Consider the following 22,222-nt stretch of genomic DNA (forward strand, 5'->3'; position numbering starts at 1 on the left):
GTCATGCGGGAGGTTTTGACAACTTATAGTTTTTTGAGTGAGACACAAGGAACTACATCGGACAGTAAAGATGAGTTTTTGGCAAGGAGGGAGCTGGGCAGGCTTTGATGTAACATTTCTCAAGAATGAGAGAGTTGAATAATTCCTTATATTATGAAATTGACATTGATGCTGAAAATAGTATCATTAATGTGTTTTTGGGCAGATGCAAGGAGTAGAGTTGCGTCAGTGGACTTTGGTGATGTCATATCATTCGACACTACATACCTCACCAACAAATACAACATGCCGTTTGCACCCTTCGTTGGTGTTAACCATCATGGCCACTCAATTCTACTTGGATGTGGGTTGCTCTCTACAGAGGATACATCAACTTTCACATGGCTCTTTCAATGCTGGTTGAGGTGCATGGGGAACAGGGCACCAAATGGCATCATAACTTATCAATGCAAAGCAATGAAAAATGTTATTGATGTTGTATTCCCCAACACCAGGCATCACTGGTGTTTGTGGCACATCATGAAGAAAGTCCCCGAAAAGTTTGGTGCATTGACAATGTACAAGACCATAAAACATGCTTTGAAACAATTGGTGTAAGAGTCTACCTCAACTATTAATTTTGAGCTAGGTTGGGAACAATTCATATCCAGCTTCGACTTACATCATAACGAATGACTTTCTACGCTTTATGAGGAAAGAAGTAGATGGGTTCCTTGTTATTTGAAGTCTCAATTTTAGGCTGGTATGTCCATCACTCAAAGAAGTGAGGGTATGAATGCCTTCTTTGATGGTTTCATAAATTCAACCACAACATTGAAACAATTTGTCGTCCAATATGGCAATGCGCTATGGTCGAAGGTCGAGAAGGAAATTGAAGCCAATTTTGCTTCCTCCAATACCACCCTACCTTGTGCCACTCAATCATTTATTGAAAGGCAGTTCCAAGAAGAATACACTCAGGCAAAGCTAGTTGAAGTTCAGCAAGAGTTAAGGAGTAAGATCAATTGCACTATCAAAAGTTGCGAGTGTGATGAAATTTATTCAAAGTACATGGTTAAAGAGGAGTGCATACGTACTCAACATCAACAATTTTGTTATTCAATAATTTTTTACATTTTCTCTCCACAAAAACGTCATCTAAGTTAGTACTATCACCAACAACCCATAATTCGAGTCCCAAACAAACATCTAATAAAGATAAACGAACAACTTTATTACTTATTATAAACCCCCCACTTTTAACCCACACACTAATTAAGGAACTAAGAAGTTTCCTACTCATTTTTACACTTATTTTTGACATCATCAACCATCCAAATGGTGTGTCTTCAATTACGGACCTTTGTTCTCATGTTAAATTATTATTTAAGGACGCAATGTACATGGTCTGGCAGCAATGCCTAAAAGTCTACACATGCATCAACAAAACTTATGAAATGTCATTGTACATGTTAGTGAATAATAACCAAAATTTAAGTCTTCACACCTCCAACTCATTCTTCTTCTGACCACCGCATTCATTGCTATTGATGAAGGATTATCTTATTTTCTTTTTCAGATTATTGGATATGGTGTGAGTTGATTAAGAAAGCTAAGTGAAATCCCCACTGGACATTAAGATAGCAAGCTATCTAGATGTGAAGGTTCCTTTCACAAAGCTCAAGAGAAGAAGATGACAGATTGATTCAAAACAAAAAGGAAATGGAAAGCACATAAACCATAGAAAACCAAGAATAATTAAAGGAAGAAGAAAACATAAAATGGAAAGGAAAGAAATGGTAAGAAATGTGAGAAGCACGCCACTACAAGGCTAGGCTAGAAGCAATGGCAACCTTGAAGATGAGTGGATATGTGCCGCCACTTGCTATGCAAGATAAGGCTTAAAAGTATTCACTCCCAAGGGAGGAAACTCTCACAAATGGTTGAGACACAAGAGTGTTTTTACTTCAAAATGTTCAACCCTTTTACATGTCTAGGAGCACCCCTTATATAGAAAAGTTTAGGGGCCTCTAAGCAAATAAAAGATACCTTAGGATGTCTCTACAAAAACCTTACCCTAGCTTCTAGAAACTAGGTGAAATAAGGTTACAAAAAATGAGAGACAAAAGAGCTAACTATGGTGTGTGCAAGGCTAATTTCGTTCTAGCACAAAAGGAGACAAAGAATGTGTCTGACATGTCTCTAAAAAGTGGCCAAAGTGTGCTAAAAACAAAGGAGACCAAAGGTACATAGGTACACTTGCTTCATGCCTTTTACTTTATGCTTTATGCCTTTGCTTTACTCTCTCCTCCACATCATTTATCCTCCCCAATCACCATGCACCACCTAGCATTCCTTTCTTACTCCTAATTAACCTACAAAGCAAATAAACATAGATCAACATGTTGGCTTAAGTCAAGTCAACTATAGTCAACAAGTCAAACCTAGTCAAAGGTCAACAAGTCAACTAAAGTTGATTCAACTAAGTCAACTTTGGGAATAAAAAATAACAAACACAAATGAAATGGAGGTAAGTAACACTTTGGAGGTAACTTGCTCTTTTTCTTTTTCATCTTTTCTCTTATCTTTCACTTTATTTTGGTCCTCATTTGCTTGGTTGGGTGAGAGAGGTAGGAGTGTGAACTTCTTGCCTTGGAAGGAGAAAACATAGGTGTTAGCATGGCCATCATAAAAGACTTTTCTATCAAATTTCCATGGCCTACCTAGCAAAAAATATGTGTTGCTTCCATAGGCACAACATCACATAACACCTCATCTTTAAAATTTCCAATTGAAAAGTTAATGAGGACTTGTTGAGTTACTTTAATGTCTTCTTTTTTAAGTCATGATAGCTTGTAGGGCTTGGCATGAGGGACAGTTTTCAAGCCAAGCTTGTCCACAACCCTTGTGCTAGCCACATTTACACAACTTCTAATTAAGGATTGACCCCAACCAAGGATGGAGGCAAATGCTTAAGAAGACTAAGCATGTTTAGAAAGGAAGTTAACTAATCCTTCATCCCTTTTATTTTTGATTCCCAAAGTTGACTTAGTTGATTCAACTTTAGTTGACTTGTTGACCTTTGACTAGGTTTGACTTGTTGACTACAATTGACTTGACTTAAGCCAACATGCTAATCTATGTTTATTTGCTTTGTAGGTTAATTAGGAGTAAGAAAGCAATGCTAGGTGGCGTATGGTGATTGGGGAGTATAAATGATGTGGAGGAGAGAGAGTAAAGCAAAGGCATAAAGCATAAAGTAAAAGGCATAAAACAAGTGTACCTATGTACCTTTGGTGTCCTTTGTTTTTAGCACACTTTGACCACATTTTGGAGACATATGAGACACATTCTTTGTCTCCTTTTGTGCTAGAACGAAATTAGCCTTGCACACACCATAGTTAGCTCTTTTGTCTCTCATTTTTTGTAACCTTATTTGACCTAGTTTCTAGAAGCTAGGGTTAGGTTTTTGTAGAGACATCCTTAGGTATCTTTTATTTGCTTAGAGGCCCCTAAACTCTTCTATATAAGGGGTGCTCCTAGACATGTAAAAGGGTTGAACATTTTGGAGAAATTATACACTTTGTGTTTCAAACTTTTGTGAGAGCATTCCTCCTTAGGGAGTGGAGTTCTTTCAAGCCTTATCTTGCCTTGGCAAGTGGCGGCATATACCACTCATCTTCAAGGTTGCCATGGCTTCTTCTAGCCTAGCCTTGTAGTGGCGTGAATCCTCCATCCCTCCCATTACCCTTGCTTTTCATTTTATGTTTCTTTACTCTTCTTGGTTTATATTGTTTCTATTATATGTTTTTTCTTTTGATTTCTTACTCCCCATCAATCCATTCTCCTCCTCTCTAGAACCTTGGAAAGGAACCTTCACATCTAGATAGCTTGCTATCTTAATGTCCAGTGGGGATTTCCTTGGTTTTCTTAATCAACTCACCCCATATTCAAGAATCTTGAAAAGGAACAAGATAATCCTTCATCATTTGGTATCTAGAGCCTAGGTTATCTTGAATATGGTGTTTTTCATGTGCTAACCTTGTCTTGTTGTAGCTATCTTTGTATGGTTCAAATCCACTTCCATTGCACACAAAAACAATGTTGGCAGAAACTGTTCACGATTTTAAAAGATTAAACTGCACCTTCTCAGTGATCCAAAAATTACGTTCTTGATGTCAAAAGAAAGCTCTGTTAGTCTAGTTTCTAACAAAAAAAGAACCAATGCATTTGGAGTTTTTTGGAGAGAGTTATGATTGAAATAGTGAGCAAAGGTCAGAGCAAATGTGGAAAGAAGAAAATTTTGCACCAATATTTGCCTAAAAATCGAGAGCAATCTTGCTCCTTGGTGAACTAAAAGTGTGTTTTTCACTAGGTGTTATGCTACTAGTTTTTCATACTTGAGAATTGGGTGATATTGGCTAATTAGTTCCATGCTTTAACTTGGTTATGATCTTTCTTGGTGTATGCATGATTTAAGACTTGAAGATGTTTGTTAAGTGCTTTCCATAAAGTCTTTAAAATGTGCTTTTTCTTGTTTTAGTCTTGTTAAAAGTTTTGTCTCAAACTTTTCTTCTTTAGAGTTTAGCTTTCCTTGTTTTTGTGTTTTTCTTGCTTGTCACTAGGTGTTCTTTGTTTTGTCTTAGTAGTTTTCTTTTCTTGAAACTCTTGGGATGTTGTGGCCGAATCACTTGTCTTGCATTTGAAAGGTTTTGAACAAGTTTTTAAAAGTATTTGCTTCACTCCTTTGGAGGAGCTTTGAGTGTAGCCTTGCCTTATTACTTTGGGAGAGTGATCTAAACACTTGGGTTACATTTTGGGTTGGAATTGGTCTCGGTTTTCATGTTGTCTAACCCCTAATTCATTTATTTTGTTTTGGCTTTGAGTGTTTTGTTGTAGGAATCATGGCAAGTTCATCAAATGCACCTACTCCAAACAAAAACAATACATTGATGAGATTACTTCGGGATTTGGAGTTCTCTAGGAAGGAGTCCTTTGAACAATTGAGAAAAGAAAAGGAGCAAAGTGACCTAAGAATCCAAGAGCACATTCAAAGGCTTGAAGCTAAAGAGCAAGAAAGAGAGGCTAGGAAAAGAGGGCATTCTAGGCGCAACCCATCACAAGAGAAGCAAACTCTAAAGATTCCTAAGTTCTATGGTGGAAGTGATCCCAAAATCTTCCTTGATTGGGAAGCTAAAGTTGATCAAATTTTCAATGAAAATCAAGTAAAGGATCAAGCACAAGTTGATCTAGTAGTTTTAGGATTTTTGGAGTATGCCAATACTTGGTGGCATAAAGTTTGTAAGAATTATGACCAAGGGCCACCCGCGGCTTCTTGGATGGACATTAAATCTCTTATGCGCGCTAGATTTGTTCCTCCCTCCTATAGGAAGGAACTTCTTTTGAAGCTCCAAAGGCTTCACCAAGGTTCTATGAGTGTGAGTGAGTACTTTAAAGAATTAGAGTCTCAAATGCGTAGGGTTGAAATAAAAGAAACTAACAAAGAGAAAATAAAAAGATTTGTGAGTGGTCTTAGGAGAGACATACAAGACCAAGTAGAGTTGTATGAGTACTCCACTCTTGAAAATGTTTTCACACTTGCCCTTGGGATTGAAATTCAATTGAAAAGAAAAAGAAGGGCAAGGAAGATTTACTCACCCAACCACTACTTTAGTCATTCATGGAAGGGAAAGGATAAAAAGAAACATGATAAGTTCCCTTCTAACTCTCATCAAGAACCACCAAGTAAAAGTAAGTCACCAAGTGATCACATTCACCATTCCACTTCTCAAAGATCAAGTTCCATTAAATGTTTTAAATGTTTGGGTTATAATCACATTGCTTTAAATTGCCCAACCAAAAGGACCATGATCTTAAAGAAGAGTAATGATGTTGAAAGTGAACACTCATCTCCCCATTCTCTTTCAAAAGAATCTTCTTCCTCTAGTAAAACTAAAATTTATGAGAAAGACCCTATGTTATTAAGGCGCATGATAGGTCAAGATCAAAGTGAGCTTGAGCCAACTCAAAGAGAAAACATTTTTCAATCTAGATGCAAAATTAACAAATGGGTTTGCTCTCTAATTATTGATGGAGGAAGTAATACCAATGTAGCTAGCACAAGGTTGGTGGAAAAGCTTAGCTTAGAGACCATTCCTCATGCTAAGCCCTACAAGCTTGCTTGGATAAGTAAAGAGGGAGAAATAGATGTCAATAAACAAGTCCTAATTAACTTCTCTATAGGAAACTACAAAGATGAGGTGCTATGTGATGTTGTTCCCATGGAAGTCACACATATCTTACTAGGTAGGCCATGGCAATTTGATAAACAAACATTACATGATGGCCATACCAACCAATATATTTTCTTCAAAAATGGGAAAAAGACAAATTTACTACCTCTATCACCTCAAGAAGTTAATAAGGATAGAAATATAATAAGAAAAGATAAAGAAGAAAAACAAAAGGGGCAAGCTTTCACCAAGGTGTTACTTGCTTACAAAAAAAATCTTCCAAAGCAAGATGTGCATCACCCTTCCTTCCCTTCTCAAGCCAAAAAGGAAGGCCCAAAGCACAAGAAAGAGAGGAAGAGTAGTCTAGAAAATAAAGATGGCCTAACCAAAGCTAGGGGTAATACCCTTAGAAAGGATGGAACAAGAGCTCATAAAAGGGAGGCACAAATCCTTCCTTAAATCAAGTCAAGCTCCATCTACAAAGGCTTAAAGAATTTGTGGTCAAATTCTCTCCAAGAAGGGGAGGATGATGAAGGATTGACCCCAACCAAGGATGGAGGCACATGCTTAAGAAGACTAAGCATGTTTAGAAAGGAAGTTCACTAATCCTTCATCCCTTTCATTTGTGTTTGTTATTTTTGATTCCCAAAGTTGACTTAGTTGATTCAACTTTAGTTGACTTGTTGACCTTTGACTAGGTTTGACTTGTTGACTACAATTAACTTGACTTAAGCCAACATGCTAATCTATGTTTATTTGCTTTGTAGGTTAATTAGGAGTAAGAAAGCAATGCTAGGTGGTGCATGGTGATTGGGGAGCATAAATGATGTGGAGGAGAGAGTAAAGCAAAGGCATAAAGCATAAAGTAAAAGGCATAAAATAAGTGTACCTATGTACCTTTGGTCTCCTTTGTTTTTAGCACACTTTGACCACATTTTGGAGACATATGATTGATGAAGGATTGAGCCCAACCAAGGATGAAGGCACATGCTTAAGAAGACTAAGCATGTTTAGAAAGGAAGTTCACTAATCCTTCATCCCTTTCATTTATGTTTGTTATTTTTGATTCCCTAAGTTGACTTAGTTGAATCAACTTTAGTTGACTTGTTGACCTTTGACTAGGTTTGACTTGTTGACTATAGTTGACTTGACTTAAGCCAACATGCTAATCTATGTTTATTTGCTTTGTAGGTTAATTAGGAGTAAGAAAGCAATGCTAGGTGGCGCATGGTGATTGGGGAGCATAAATGATGTGGAGGAGAGAGTAAAGCAAAGGCATAAAGCATAAAGTAAAAGGCATGAAGCAAGTGTACCTATGTACCTTTGGTCTCCTTTGTTTTTAGCACACTTTGACCACTTTTTGGAGACATATGAGAGACATTCTTTGTCTCCTTTTGTGCTAGAACGAAATTAGCCTTGCACACACCATAGTTAGCTCTTTTGTCTCTCATTTTTGTAACCTTATTTGACCTAGTTTCTAGAAGCTAGGGTTAGGTTTTTGTAGAGACATCCTTAGGTATCTTTTATTTGCTTAGAGACCCCTAAACTCTTCTATATAAGGGCTGCTCCTAGACATGTAAAAGGGTTGAACATTTTGAAGTAAAAACACTCTTGTGTCTCAACCATTTGTGAGAGTTTCCTCCCTTGGGAGTGAATACTTGTAAGCCTTATCTTGCATAGCAAGTGGCGGCACACATCCACTCATCTTCAAGGTTGCCATGGCTTCTAGCCTAGCCTTGTAGTGGCGTGCTTCTCACATTTTTACCATTTCTTTCCTTTCCATTTTATGTTTTCTTCTTCCTTTAATTGTTCTTGGTTTTCTATGATTTATGTGCTTTTCATTTCCTTTTCATTTTGAATCAATCCATCATCTTCTTCTTTTGAGCTTTGTGAAAGGAACCTTCACATCTAGATAGCTTGCTATCTTAATGTCCAGTGGGGATTTCGCTTAGCTTTCTTAATCAACTCACACCATATTCAATAATTTTAAAAAGGAACAAGATAATCCTTCATCACCTCTTTTGTTCTTGTGCATGTGGTGCATTCAACAACTATTCTAGAGTAATGTTTGATAAATCCCCTGTTGAATTTTTCCAACATTTCTATTGTCGAAGTATTTCTTATTTGTTTATGATTCCTTCATTATTTGCATCTCAAATTCTTGGATCTAGTTCAACACTTGTAATCCTTTCTTCTTTTCATTTCTATGGTACTCGTGCTTCAAAAACTCTCAATTCTAATTGGATATTTTGAGCGACATTTTTCAGATCAACATAGTGGATGATACTACAGCAAACAAGGTTGCTCTTGCTTTTGACCTTTTTTTTCTTCCTCTCTTTCTGAATTTTGATTTGAGCAATTGCTGGAATATCTCATGGAGCTTCATACACACCTTCCACAACTTCCCATAGATAGCAAGCATTAAGATGGGCTTCCATTGTTAGTATTTAGCATCAAATAATGAAAGTGCAAATGGAATTGATTAACCTTTATGATTTCTTCTAAGAATATTAGGCTTGTGTTTAGGTTTAGGAATTATAGATAGACTCACTCAATCTTGCAAATCCCTAGCAACATAGCTCTTATACCAATTTGTTTTGTTTTTATGGTTAGCAAGATAACATTGATCTGAATCTTTCTTTTGTGAAATGATGTTGCACATTTTGAACACAATGAATAACACACAGGGGACCGCAATTTCAACATATCTTGTACTTCATAATACTCTGTAAATCATATAAAGCCTGTTCCATGCCTTAGAAAAATAAAATTTTGAGTACGAAAAAAATTTCATTGTCATTTAATTATGTAGGATTTAATAGTTCCATCTCTCATGAACAAAGGTATTGATTTTTTGGTTTCAAGTTTATCAATAGTTCTAGGAATTCCTGTTAAGACTATGCTAGCAATTTAAATGGATTTTTCCTCCATGTAGGACTTATGGAGTTGCAAGCAATTACTGGATGACTGTGGCAACTCCAGTTTTAGGAACTGCTGAACCTGATATTGGAAGCCTTACCCTTATGCTTGTCTATGTCGCATTGGCAATTGGAAATTCAATTTGCACTCTTGCCAGAGCATTTATTGTTGTGATAGCTGGATATAAAACAACAATTGTGCTCTTTAGTAAAATGCATTTCTGTGTTTTTCGAGCACCAATATCTTTTTTTGATGCCACCCCAAGTGGTCGAATCCTGAACAAATTATAGTATGTTCATAATTCTTCATTGGTTTAATATGAAGATACAACTTATTTAGCTGATCATGTTTCTTATTGCATTGTATTAGAACGTTCAGTTCTTTCTTTTTACCTAAATGTCCATATTGAATATAATTTTACCTTTGGTTGTAGGCTTCAATAGACCAAACTGAACTAGATATGAGCGTTCCAGGATTAATATGGGCAATTACCCTTAATTTGATTCAAATATTGGGAAATATTGTTGTAATTTCTCAAGCGGTGTGGTAGGTCTTTATAGTATTGATTCTTGTAATGGCAACATGCATATGGTACTAGGTAGTTTTATAGATAATGTTTAGATAGACTACGTTATTTAGCAACAAGAATTGCATTTATGCTAAAATAATGCTTCTATAAATGCAATGATACTATTCTGCATCGGCAAGGGAACTAGCACGGTTAGTTGGTACATGTCAAGCTCTAGTTATACAACATTTTTCAGAAACTATTTCAAGATCAACAACCATAAAATGTTTTGAGCAAGGATCAAGATTTAAGGACATAAATATAAAATTGATAGACAGATATTCCCAACTGAAATTATACAATGCTGCTGCAATTGAATGGTGGAATTTCAGATTGGATATTCTATCCACTCTCACGTTTGCCTTTTGTTTAGTTTTCTTGATATCTTTTCCAAACTCATTTACTACTCTAGGTGATTACTTGAAACTGCATACATTTACTAGTCAAACTTTACTCCTTATGCCACTAAAAACTTTCATTCTCTCTTTTCACTTCAATTCTTGTCTTTTTCAAGGCATTGCTGGACTGGCTGTGACATATGGGCTTAATCTAAACGCTCTACAAACTAATATATGCTAGTTTATTTGCACTTTGGATAACAAAATTATATATGATGAAAGAATACTCCAATACACATCTATCCCAAGTGAAGCTCCTCTTGTGATTAAAGACAACCAGCCAGAATATTCTTGGCCATCATTTGGAGAGGTTCATATACAGGATTTAATGGTACATTTTAGTGGTTTTTCATTTGTTTGTGAATTGAAGGCTGCAATTATATTTTCTTAGTTTTCTTACGGTATATAACTGTAATGAGGAGCTATGTTATGCAGGTTCGATATGCTCCTCACTTGCCTATTGTTTTACGAGGTCTTACTTGAACTTTTACTGCTGGATCAAAAACTGGTATTGTGAGAAGAACAAGAAGTTGAAAAACAACTTGCAAACACTTTTCCGACTTGTTGAACCTATTGCTAGGCAAATACTGATAGATAACATTAACATCACTATGATTGAAATTCATGATTTGCGGTCCAGACTAAGCATTATTCCTCAAGAGCCAACAATGTTGAAGGTATTGTAAGAACCAATCTGGATCCACTGGAAGAGTACACAGTTGAACAGATTTGACAGGTAAGTTGAGTTTGTTTGATACTAGCAAGAACTCATCTCTTTATTTCATGCATGGTATACATCCTAATTTGTTTTAATACATTTTCCAAGCATTAGAGATGTGCCAACTTGGAGATGAAGTAAGAAAAAAGAAGGGAAGCTTGACTCCATAGGTTTGATTTCTCAAAACTTTGAACATACACATAACAGGTGTTACAAGTCATAATCATATGCATTACTTATCATTATGAGGTTTTACAGATACTAACAATGGAGAAAATTGGAGCATAGGTCAAAGGCAATTGGTCTGCCTAGGTCGTGTTTTACTAAAGAAAAACAAGATCTTAGTGCTTGATGAAGCTACTGAAACAGTTGATACAGCCACAAATAATATTATTCAACAAATAGTTAAGCATCATGAATGCACAGTCCTCACCATTGCTCATAGGATAACTTCAATCATTGACAGTGACACGGTTTTGTTTTTAAATCAAGGTAAGCTCTTACTTTGTCTCTTTCTTCTTGCTAGTATAGAGAGGAGATATAACATATTAAAGTACTAACCCTGAGATCCCACATCTAGAAGCTTTTAGCACTGCTATGAAAAATGTAATTATTTTTTATTCTAAACCTCAGTTTTGGCTTTAGTGTTAGTACTCCACATCTGATTTTACTCCTTCGTAATTCTCTTGTTTTTAAATAACACAAACCAAACGTGATGCTAACTTTTATAAATAAAAAAATCACTTTATTTTCTCGAATTTTCTTTTCTAAACAAAAACATATATGGTTAATAGGAACATATATATATATATATATATATATATATATATATATATATATATATATATATATAATATTCCTAATTTCATCTAACTCATGCATATTTTGGGGTTGGAAAAGGGGGAATAGCCTAAGAGTTGAGTTGAGTTGAGTTGGCTCATCTAATATAGTTCATTGTTAAAATTTCTTGTTATATAAGGAATGTTACTAATTATGATTTTTTTATGTTAGGTATTTGATCAAAGATGTGTTCTTATTGAAGAAACAAATGATTCAGATGAAGATTGATAGTTGAAGAATCTTATTAGACTTTCATTATATTTGACTTTATAACTATAAAAACAAAGATATTGTGTGGTTCACTAGTTTGAATGTTTAAACTTTATTATTTATCTTAAACTTATAAACAACGTTCCTTGTTTCATTGAATGTTATATGTAGTTATAAAAAAATGTCCAAATGTTAAGATTTTTGCATTTAAAATCATATGTTTTACGAATTATATGCATTCAAAAAATGTAACAAATAAAAATTAAGGGAATTTAAAAAATAAGTTAAAACATAAACAAATAATGAATTGCATTGTAAGGGTAGAAAACACTGAAAAGGAAATTTCAATACGGTTATATAGGGGTTCCAAAATTGCTAGTAAATATCAAGGGTTCCAGAACCGTCGGTAAATACCAGGGGTTCCAGAACTGCCGATAAATACCAGGGGTTCCAGAACCGCCGGTAGATACTAGGGGTTCCAGAACTGTCGGTAAATACCAGAGGTTCCAAACTGTCGATAAATACCAGGGGTTCTAAACCGTCGGTTAATACCAAAGGTTTCAAAACTGCCGGTAAGTGTTGTTTTACCAGAGGTTAGTCAAAATCGCCGGTAATTTGTTAACGGCACTGGTTTTTCTAGGTGAAAAATAAACCGCGGGTAACTCCTTTAACGGGGGTTAAAACCCCCCGGAAATGCAAAAAATAACCCTTGATAAAAATAATTTTTCTTGTAGTGCATGCATGATTCATTAGTTTGAATATCTCCAATTAATAATATTTATATACAATATATATATATATATATATATATATATATAATAACAAAACTTTAATAAAAATAAACAAGTCCACCTAGCTAATCTCCAAATCCACTTACCATTAAGATTATTTCCAAAATTTAGATTCATACTTTACACGCATATATACATTTCAACCATGTATGTTATTATGATAATAATAATATTTATACCAACAAACTACATTCAAAAATTTCACATATAAATCAATTATTAGTATTCTCCAAAAAGGAATCACATCACTCCATTTTTATCAAAAATCTACATCACTTTACTAATTTGTCTATCACGGTTCAAATAAAACAAAGAAAAAAAAATGCACCTAGTAATACCAAATTGTGATAATATCCTCTTTTTTTAAGCTAACTGCTTAAAACTTTGGTTTGTAAAATGTTATACATATGTAATAAATCGCATAAAATATAGGTGGTAGGGAGGGTGTGAGGGTTGTTATAGGGTGGGATATGAGTAGTGTGTAGAGTGGTGGGCATGTTGTACGGCAGGATCTGGGTGGTGGGCAGGGTGGCGGCGGGGGTATGAGCCGCAGTATTTCCTGGAAGGGTGGAATGGAAGTGTGTTTGATGGGTTGAGAGGATGGGAGTTTGTTGAGTGGTGGTGAAGGTGTGCGGGGTAGGATTGTACTCGCTTTCTTCTTCGGATGTTTCCTTGGCCTTTCCCTTTTGAGTGGGATCAGCCTCAATCTTTTGCCTTAGGCGAGAGTTCTCTTGTCATAGTGCCTCCATCTCATCAGCACTGCGCTTCTTCAAATCAGCCAGTTCCTGTTGTATCTTGGCTTGACCGTCTAGAATGGCGCCCAAGTCCAGGGTGATGTTAGCAGGTCCTGAGGGACCTGCTTCAGCCTATTTGTTAACTCCTGCTCTGTTGCGGATAGAAACCATCTTCGAAAAAATGCGGGTTGGTTCATAAGGTATTATCTCGTTCCCCACGATGGGCGCCAATTGTTCCTGCAGAGAACAATTAAGATATGTCAGACACAAGTGTTACCTTACTCCGATCCACAATCTCCTTAGTAGGTTTCGTCCTGGCTGATACGTGTCGCTTATGGATATCTCGGTGTGAATTGGCTTCAACCCGAGGGGGGTTACCTGTAGAAGAGACTCCAAAGCTCAAGTCAGCAAAATCTCTAAGAAAGTCAAATCTCGTGATTAGGAGAGTAATGAATGCGTACCTTTAATTCGTGGGGTCCATGCATATTTATCGATTATTAATTATGTCTGGTCACATCATGGGCTAGGCCCTTGTTTGGGTCGTAGGTGGGCTTGGGCCTTAGCCCAGGTCCCTTAGTTCAATCATTATGGGCCCTATGAGTCTTACTAGAAATGTTCTAAATTTGTCAAGTTTTTGCTTAGTTTCCCAAAGCTGCTGGCCTAGATCGATTAATCTTTACCGGCCTAGACCAGTTACTCTTTACCGGCCTAGACCGTTTACTTTTTCAGCGGCTTAGGTCATTGTTGCTCTTTTAGCGGCTTAGGTCGGTTACTTTTATTTTCTCAGCGTATATACAATGATTGTTATTATTTGCGTCCTTGGTGGTTACATAGACGGGTTCTATGGTTATTATTTGGCTAGGCCGGCTAGGTGTGGTACAAGAAGAAAATAAAATCACCCACTCTGCCTTTAATCTAGAAAATTATTCATGTTCTACAAAACACTTCACCGGTTAAAAAGAAATAAACATTTTGCTTCTAAAAAAACAATGAATTTGGGTTTAAAACTTCATCACAAATAAAACTAAAGAACCCACCAAACTGTACCAAAAATACAATAATTATGACTTCATTGTCACAATTCTGAAGCTACATCGTCCAATCGTATGATTAGTACATTCCATTTCATTTCTAAATTGTCAAAATTACGAGCTTTTAACCCAAGTTATGACATCACGTTAGACATTTTACCAAGTTTATAATATTAATAGCACCTATTCATTTGTTTTATACATTAAAACTTAAATAGTGTCAAAAACATTCTACCTAAGAATTGAATGCAAGAACTACTCTACTAAAAGCTTTAACCAACTAAACTACCACATATCCTTATCTTACTTTGTCCAAAAATAATTTAAATAAATAATGTAATCAATTTATTTAATTTAATTTAAGAAATAAAAATATTTTCCCTATATTCTCCTCATCCAAAAATTTTCATCCTCGAAAATTGTACTTATTAAGAAACATAACTGTTACTCCTTTTCTTTAATGAAATTATGACAATTGGGCTTCAATAAAAACCATGTCACCCCATTTTTCTTTTACCCAATTGGATTCATATTATGCTCTCCTTGTACGAGAAGATTCGGGACGAATCTTAAGGCTTTATTTTCCTACTAGTTTTAATAAAAATTTATTATGTCCATGTAAAATACTTTATTTTTCAAAAACTGGAAACTAATTCTCGTCCTCCAGGATTTGAGTAAATTTATATTTGTTCCTTTCCAATTGTTGCAATCCATGGAGCACTTCTCTTATCACCACTCTCTCACATTCATATGTAACAACAAATAACACCATGCTTTGTGTTTCATTATCCTCAAGACTTTGTTTTTCATCAGTGTATTGAATGAATACTAAAGCACTAGGAACAAGCTTCCTTTTCAAACATGGAATTTGTTATATTTCATTCACATGCTTGTCCTTTTGTTTCTATGAAATGACATCACAAACAGTAGTAGAAAAATCATTGACAAATAAAGTTTTTGTGCTTTATTTCTCTAGTTCTTTTTCTTTTTCCTAATTTTCTCTTTATTTTTCTCACATTCTTTCTTCACTTTCTATTTCTTCTTTTTCTAATATTTATTTTTCTATTTTCTCCTTCAACCTATGTTGATCCTTAGTGACTGGTCTTGGGAACATAAATTTCAACTTAATCTTTTGTCCCTTGTGACTCAAATAAAGCAAGTGTTCATCAAGATTAAGTGTTTTAAAACAAAGTCATGACCATCCTAAAAGAACATGACAAGAATCCACGGGTAACTCCTTTAACGGGGTAGAAATAAATGTGTAAGACCTAGGAAAAATACATAAATAAATAAATGTTTATTTAATTAATGTGGGGGTAGAAATTCCTAAGTTAATTAATGCAGCAAGTTAAGAAAAGGAATAGTACTAACTCAAGGGGTTGAGAGTACTTGATGGTGTGGAGAGGAGTTGGGTTTAAGTCATATGTATGCCATTATTGTGTTAATTTAATTTGTTTTATTATTTTGCATGGATGCTTAACCATGAGGCATGATAATATAAACATATATGAGTATGAAGTATCATGAAACATGAATGGGTTGATTAGTTGTGCAATTGCTTGGTAATTGGGAGGATGGGAGTTTGAATCCTAGCTAGTGCGTTGTAGTCTTTTTTTTCCTTTTACGTTATTTTTTGCTAAAGTGAATAAACCCTAGAGATTATAACAATCATAAAGGAAACTAGAGAGATAGGGGCTGAATACTTACAGTGCGGGAATCACCATAATGATGAGCCTTAGTTTTATATTAATCTTAGTAAATAAAATTAATGGAATGCAAGGTGGGAATAAAAGTGAATTAAGGAGAGGAATGAGAGAGAACAAAATGTGAAACTAGATTTGGAAGGCTGATTGGAGCGGGAGGTACTGGAAGCCAAAGCGTGGACGTGCTGGAGATCAAGAAAGGATTAAGGGTTTTCACTTTTACTATTTATTCCATAGTGCATCATAGTATCTAGTGATAAAATCCTAGAGAATATCCCCACTCCGTCTCAAGCATCTGCCTACTCACCTGCATCAACATTTGCTCCCATGTAACAAGTTACATGATCATTGCCACACACACACAGATAGGTGAGCTCATTTAAATAAAATCAACAATATAATGATTAAATACTTTATTAACAATGTAAACCCGGGTTAGTACTCTTTCCCTTTTTTATTTTCACAACTTCACTTCCAGCACATGCCTTTAGACGTCTATCCATTCTATACCCTTTAAGTGAGAACAATGATCGATCTTCGCTGCACGAGTGTCCACTCGCCCCTCCGACTACAGGCCACCACCTGATAGTCCACACATGGGAATAACATTGCCACAATATCTCACTATGACACAAAGTGGAGCTCCCCGAAACAAATATAAAGTTTGTAGCTGTTCCAGACTACCAAAACTCTATCAGAATCACTCTGAAGAGGGCAATCACCCGAACCTCGCCGTACGAGCCACAACTCGCACACTCCACTGGACTTCCTAAACCACTAGGCTACAACCTACCATGGTCACGTGTTATTCCAATATAGGTTACACTCGTAACTGGACCCCCAGCCAAGCCTCGTATCATGTACCTCACCTAAAGCTGTGTAGAAACCTTTCCTCGCGCACTATCACTGAACCAAAACCGCCTAGCGCGCATCACACACCGCTAGGCGGAACTGAGCTCCAGACTGCTTGGTGGGCATCACACACCGCCAGGCGCCACGCGCCTGCAGTACCCTCACAGTACCGCCACCGCTTGGCGGGAACCACCATGCCGCCAAGTGCCCTGCTCTACCGTCACCGCCTGGCGGAGCCATCACCCGCCGCCAGGCACCCCGTTCCCGCTGTGACCACTATCACTGATTTAATTCCCGTCTGCCTGGCGGCTCGCTCATGCCACCAGGCATTATACCAGTGGCACACTACTACTAGTATCTTGGCACTGATACAGATCCCAATGGACCTCACATCATATAGCACACAAAGCTATAAAACAATTATGACATACCAACAAATTTGATAACGTTGTCGTTGACGCGTTCAAATTAATACTACTTATCTATAACAACTTTAATATTGTTAAGAAAGTAGTCAACAAAATAGAAAGGGTAAAGTAACCCAAAGTCGTCTCCCAACGAACACGGAATTGATTTTTAACAAATTAGTTCTTATAAAACTATACAAAGTGGTTAGTCAAATAAAATAAAAAATATAGGGGATTAAGATAAACAAAGATAGAAATAAAATTTAAAAGATAAAAAGAAATAAAAACAATAGTAAAGAAAATAGATTGATTCCATTGCGTTTTCAAAATAGATTCATCATCGGTTATCTAAAGATTATTGCTCAATTAATTATTGTTATAGATTTGCAAATTAATCAATGTAAAGTCTCAATTAATTTGTTGGCGTTCTCACTTTTAACCAAAGTACAGTCTCAATTAAAAGTGAGAACTTTTAGATTATCCATAGTAAATTCAATCAAAGTACAGTCTCAATCAAATTTTACTATGCCTAATCATGTCTATTCTTTTATCTCCTCACCAAATAAAAAGCTTAATTAATCAAAGTAAAGTCTCGATTAATTTTCATTAGAGTAAATACCTTTAACCAAAGTAAAGTCTCAATTATTGGTAAAAACTCATTTAATCACATGAAAGTTTCTAAAGAAAATCAAAGTAAAGTCTCAATTAAATTTAAAAACCCTTGAACTCATATGATCAACATGCATATAGATTTAAAATCATTACTTTTTACGAGATTCAAAGATAAAAGACATAGATGAATTAAAACCTCAACAATAATAAAAAGAACAAAGAAATTAATTCATTCTAACCTCAAAATCCATAATGAAATTACAATGGAATCAACCCAAGAAGTTTAGCAATCCATGGAATACAAAAGAAGAATAGAGAGAAGAAAAGAGAGAGAAAGGAAACGAAATTAGGCATCCCTAAGGGTTCCAAAACTACGGAGTCCCGAGCTTGTTAGTGCAAGGATTGTTGCCACGTGGCTTGCTCTGGTTGGCTAATTTTAAAAGTTGAGGATTGCCACATGGCATGATCTGGTTGAGTGGAGTTTAAGTGGTAGGAGGGGTGCAACTTAGTGAAAAATGGGGGTGCATAACAGGTTTTTGGTGGTCCACTTTAGAAGGAGTGTGCAAATAAAATTTGGGGGTGCATTTAGCTCCTGATTTATTCTTTTCCAGAATTTCTTGATTTTGGACTTATTTTGTAACTTTGAATATTTAAAATCCACACTTTAATGACCAAAAATAAATTCCAGCTGCATTAACAAACGTTAGAATATCCAATAATATTTTATGCAACTAAAATCAATTTTTACGCCACTTTTACCAAACTTACTCAATAAATCCAATAATCACAAATCCTAATTAAATCAATCTTTAAGCACAGAAAATTCAATTAAATCCCCAAATTTAAATATTAAATGAGGGCAAAAATTTGAACTCATCACACACCAACCACAGTTCTATCACTAGCAACGCGTACACACCTTTCTAATTATGTAAAGTTTAAATCACCAAGATTGCACACACTCCTCAAAATACACCAACAATGTAGCAGAATATTTACAACACTCCACAAGCAGATTGTCATGTATCCCTACATATTACTAACATGAATTTCCTTTCACCCCTTTTTCACTTGCCCTTCTTGTCCTTTATTATCATACCACCTCGTTAACAAAAATGCCACATGCTAATTCACACTTCCCGTTTTACTATTTTAGTATATTTTATGGAATCTACCTTAGCACATATAGTAGAAACATTTACATCATCCCTTATATTATAACACTTTTCCCACCTTCACTACCTCTACCCTTCCTTGATCCCTAACAGGCCACCTTCATCTAATATTCCATCTTCAACATGTATATATTATAATGAATTTCTACCTGTATAACCAACCCCATAGAATCCATACAAATCAACCAAAACACACAGCATTGTCAGGCCACCTGGCGACAGTTCATGCGCCGCCAAGTGGTGCATATAAATTTGTGTTCTGCCCAGAATTTCCAACACTGCACCACACCCAAATATTCTGATTTTACGATACATACTTTCATCCTAACATATTTCTCTATGCACATACTCCACAGAGTTCATACAACACTCATCAAATCATCAATTTCTGGAAATTCAATACACCTTTCTTTGTAACTTTTAACAATTACTATCCCCAATTCCAGCATGAATTCCAAAACCCCAAATGCCCACAACATACATAACTTCAATATATCATGATCATCGGCAGACATTCGCAACATAGGATTCATGTTTGTGCATATGAATTATCATGGCGCATCATAGAAAACATCAAGAACACCACAACCAAAAAATAACGTCATAATGCTTGTGCCGCCTGGCGGTTCATGCTCTGCCGCCAAGCCGTTCACGGAGAAAACCCAGAAAAAATCGAAGTCGCATATGCCACCTGGCGGCTGTTCATACGCCGCCAAGCGGTTTCTGGGAAAATCTAGAAAACGCGATCCAGACCAGAATTGAGATATTTCACAGTTCAAGCATAACTCAAAACACAATTTTCATACGATTTAAAATAAAACATGCATTAGGAACTCCCCTAACCTGTATTCCTTGTTTAATTTGATAAGTTCTCTATTTCCTCCTTGATCACCACTAGCCATCTTGCCCTTCTTCCAACTCAGCCCCCAACCTTACGCAACACTCACTAAAAACTCACAATTTCATGCTCTCTTCTGCAACCCCAATTACAGCCCCACCAAAAAACCTTCTCTCCTACCTCAAAATACCCTTTTAAACTGCCATGTCCATTAGAGTTTTCCTTTAACCCTTCAAATTCTAATCCAAAGCCAAAATAGCCAAAAATGAAGTTCAATTTGGGTTCCCGAAGGCTTGAACCCACAACCCTGAAATGCCAAGTCTATACCAAACCATCATGTCAATTCATGTTTCATGCTAATTAATATAATTTAATTACTATATCATTCCCCAACATGATTATATATATATATATATATATATATATATATAAATATAAAATCACATAAATAACACATAATTGGCATACATAGGACTCGAACCCAAGTCCTCTCACACAATCAAAGTACTCTCAACCACTTGAGCTAGCACTTTACCACGTCATAAGAGTTAAAATTTAATGCCACAAAGGCTTCTATGACCCGCATTTATTAATTAATTAATTAAATTTCACGGGTCTTCCAATTTCGATGTAATTACATGATGTATGGATGCCTTGGGTGTTGCTTTTCTCCATAAATAACTTTGGTTCTTTGAGTTCTGGAAAATCTCCAGAAATCGCCAAGAAGTGATGAAGGCCTGCCAAGGGATTCATGTGATTCAACCCAGAATTTTAGGTTCTACGTAGAATTGCCTAGCGACGAGGATGAACCACCCAGTGACACGAACACGAGTGGTTTAGGTTCTAATGTTATCAGAATTTTGTGATGTTTTAATATGCACTGTAAATGCCTATGATTATATGTGAATGATTGTGAATGTAAATTATTGAAAAAGTGCTACTATGGAGGGTAGTTGGTGATTGAATGCTCTTAGGAGTTGGGGAATTTGGACAAAGGAGGGGAACGATTGATAAATTTGATTTTGGATTCTAATGATAGTAATTTGGTAAATTGAGACTGTTATGGGTTACGTAAACATATTGTACAATAGCATTGAATGGGTTCTCGTGTTAACTGGATGTGGGAGTCAAAATTTTGGGGTTTAAGGTTGGCTTGCAAGTGTAGGAACTTTTGGAAAGTTTCATAATCTAATGCACCGCTTGGTGGCACGTCTAGGGATGGCAACAAGGCAAGACCCGTAGAAAAAATTTGTCCCCATCTACAAACCCAAACCCAATGGGTATCAAACTTTTATCCCATCCTCATCCCCATCGGGTAACGGGTATAATTTCGTACTCATACCCGTATCCGTTTTCTTACTACTTCAATATTAATTTTAATTCATTTTTATAAAATAATAAAAAATTACGGTAAGGGAAACATAATATTATCAAATATTCAATATTAGGAGGATGGTTGTTTCTTCGATATCAAATACTTTAAAATAAATTATAATTGTTTACATTTTAGATTAGAATACCAAATAAAATTTCATGAGAACCAAAACATTTATTAAATTTGCAAAGATTAATGCAACCTAGTTGAATAAATGTAAAAAAATTTCAAAAATATATATAAAAGGAAAACAAATCTTCAAATTAAAATATATTTTAAATGTTTGTTTACTTCAATTTTTTAAATTCTAATGAATCTCTTTTTTATACATTAATAAAAGTTATAATACATCATTTTATCAAAATGACGCAAAAAATAAATAATAAACATAATAATAAAATTTTGACATCGATCTTGTATCTTTTGAACTCCAATATATGTTTGATGGAAATAATGAGTTAGAAAATAAAAAATAATTAGATAAAATATATCGAAATAATATTCTACATGATGAAAATAAATAACAAATAAAATTATTAAAAAATTATCAAATGTGTGTCTTAGAAACAATTTGAGAGACTATTGAAAGAAATCACACAAAGGAAAACAAATGTATTATTAAGGGTATGATAAGATGAAAAATACCTTAGAGATCTAAGAAAACTTTTCAAATATCAACATATATACTCAATGGTTCAGAAATAACGAAAATTGTTTTAGTAAAATAAATGAGTCCTTCAAATGAAACAAAAATTATTAATAAAGTAAAGGATTTTGTTTTTATATTACCTAGTAAATGAAAGGTTTATACTATTGAACACTTAAATTGAGAGTATTAA

General features: G+C 35.4%; 1 pseudogene; it reads left to right on the forward strand.

The window, feature by feature from the left end:
• Positions 1 to 744: 744 nt before the first annotated feature.
• Positions 745 to 13,281, forward strand: LOC114170215 (annotated as a pseudogene).
• The last annotated feature ends 8,941 nt before the right edge of the window (positions 13,282 to 22,222 follow it).

This window comes from Vigna unguiculata, chromosome 11 (assembly GCF_004118075.2).
Source record: "Vigna unguiculata cultivar IT97K-499-35 chromosome 11, ASM411807v1, whole genome shotgun sequence".
NCBI classification, from domain to species: Eukaryota; Viridiplantae; Streptophyta; class Magnoliopsida; order Fabales; family Fabaceae; genus Vigna; species Vigna unguiculata.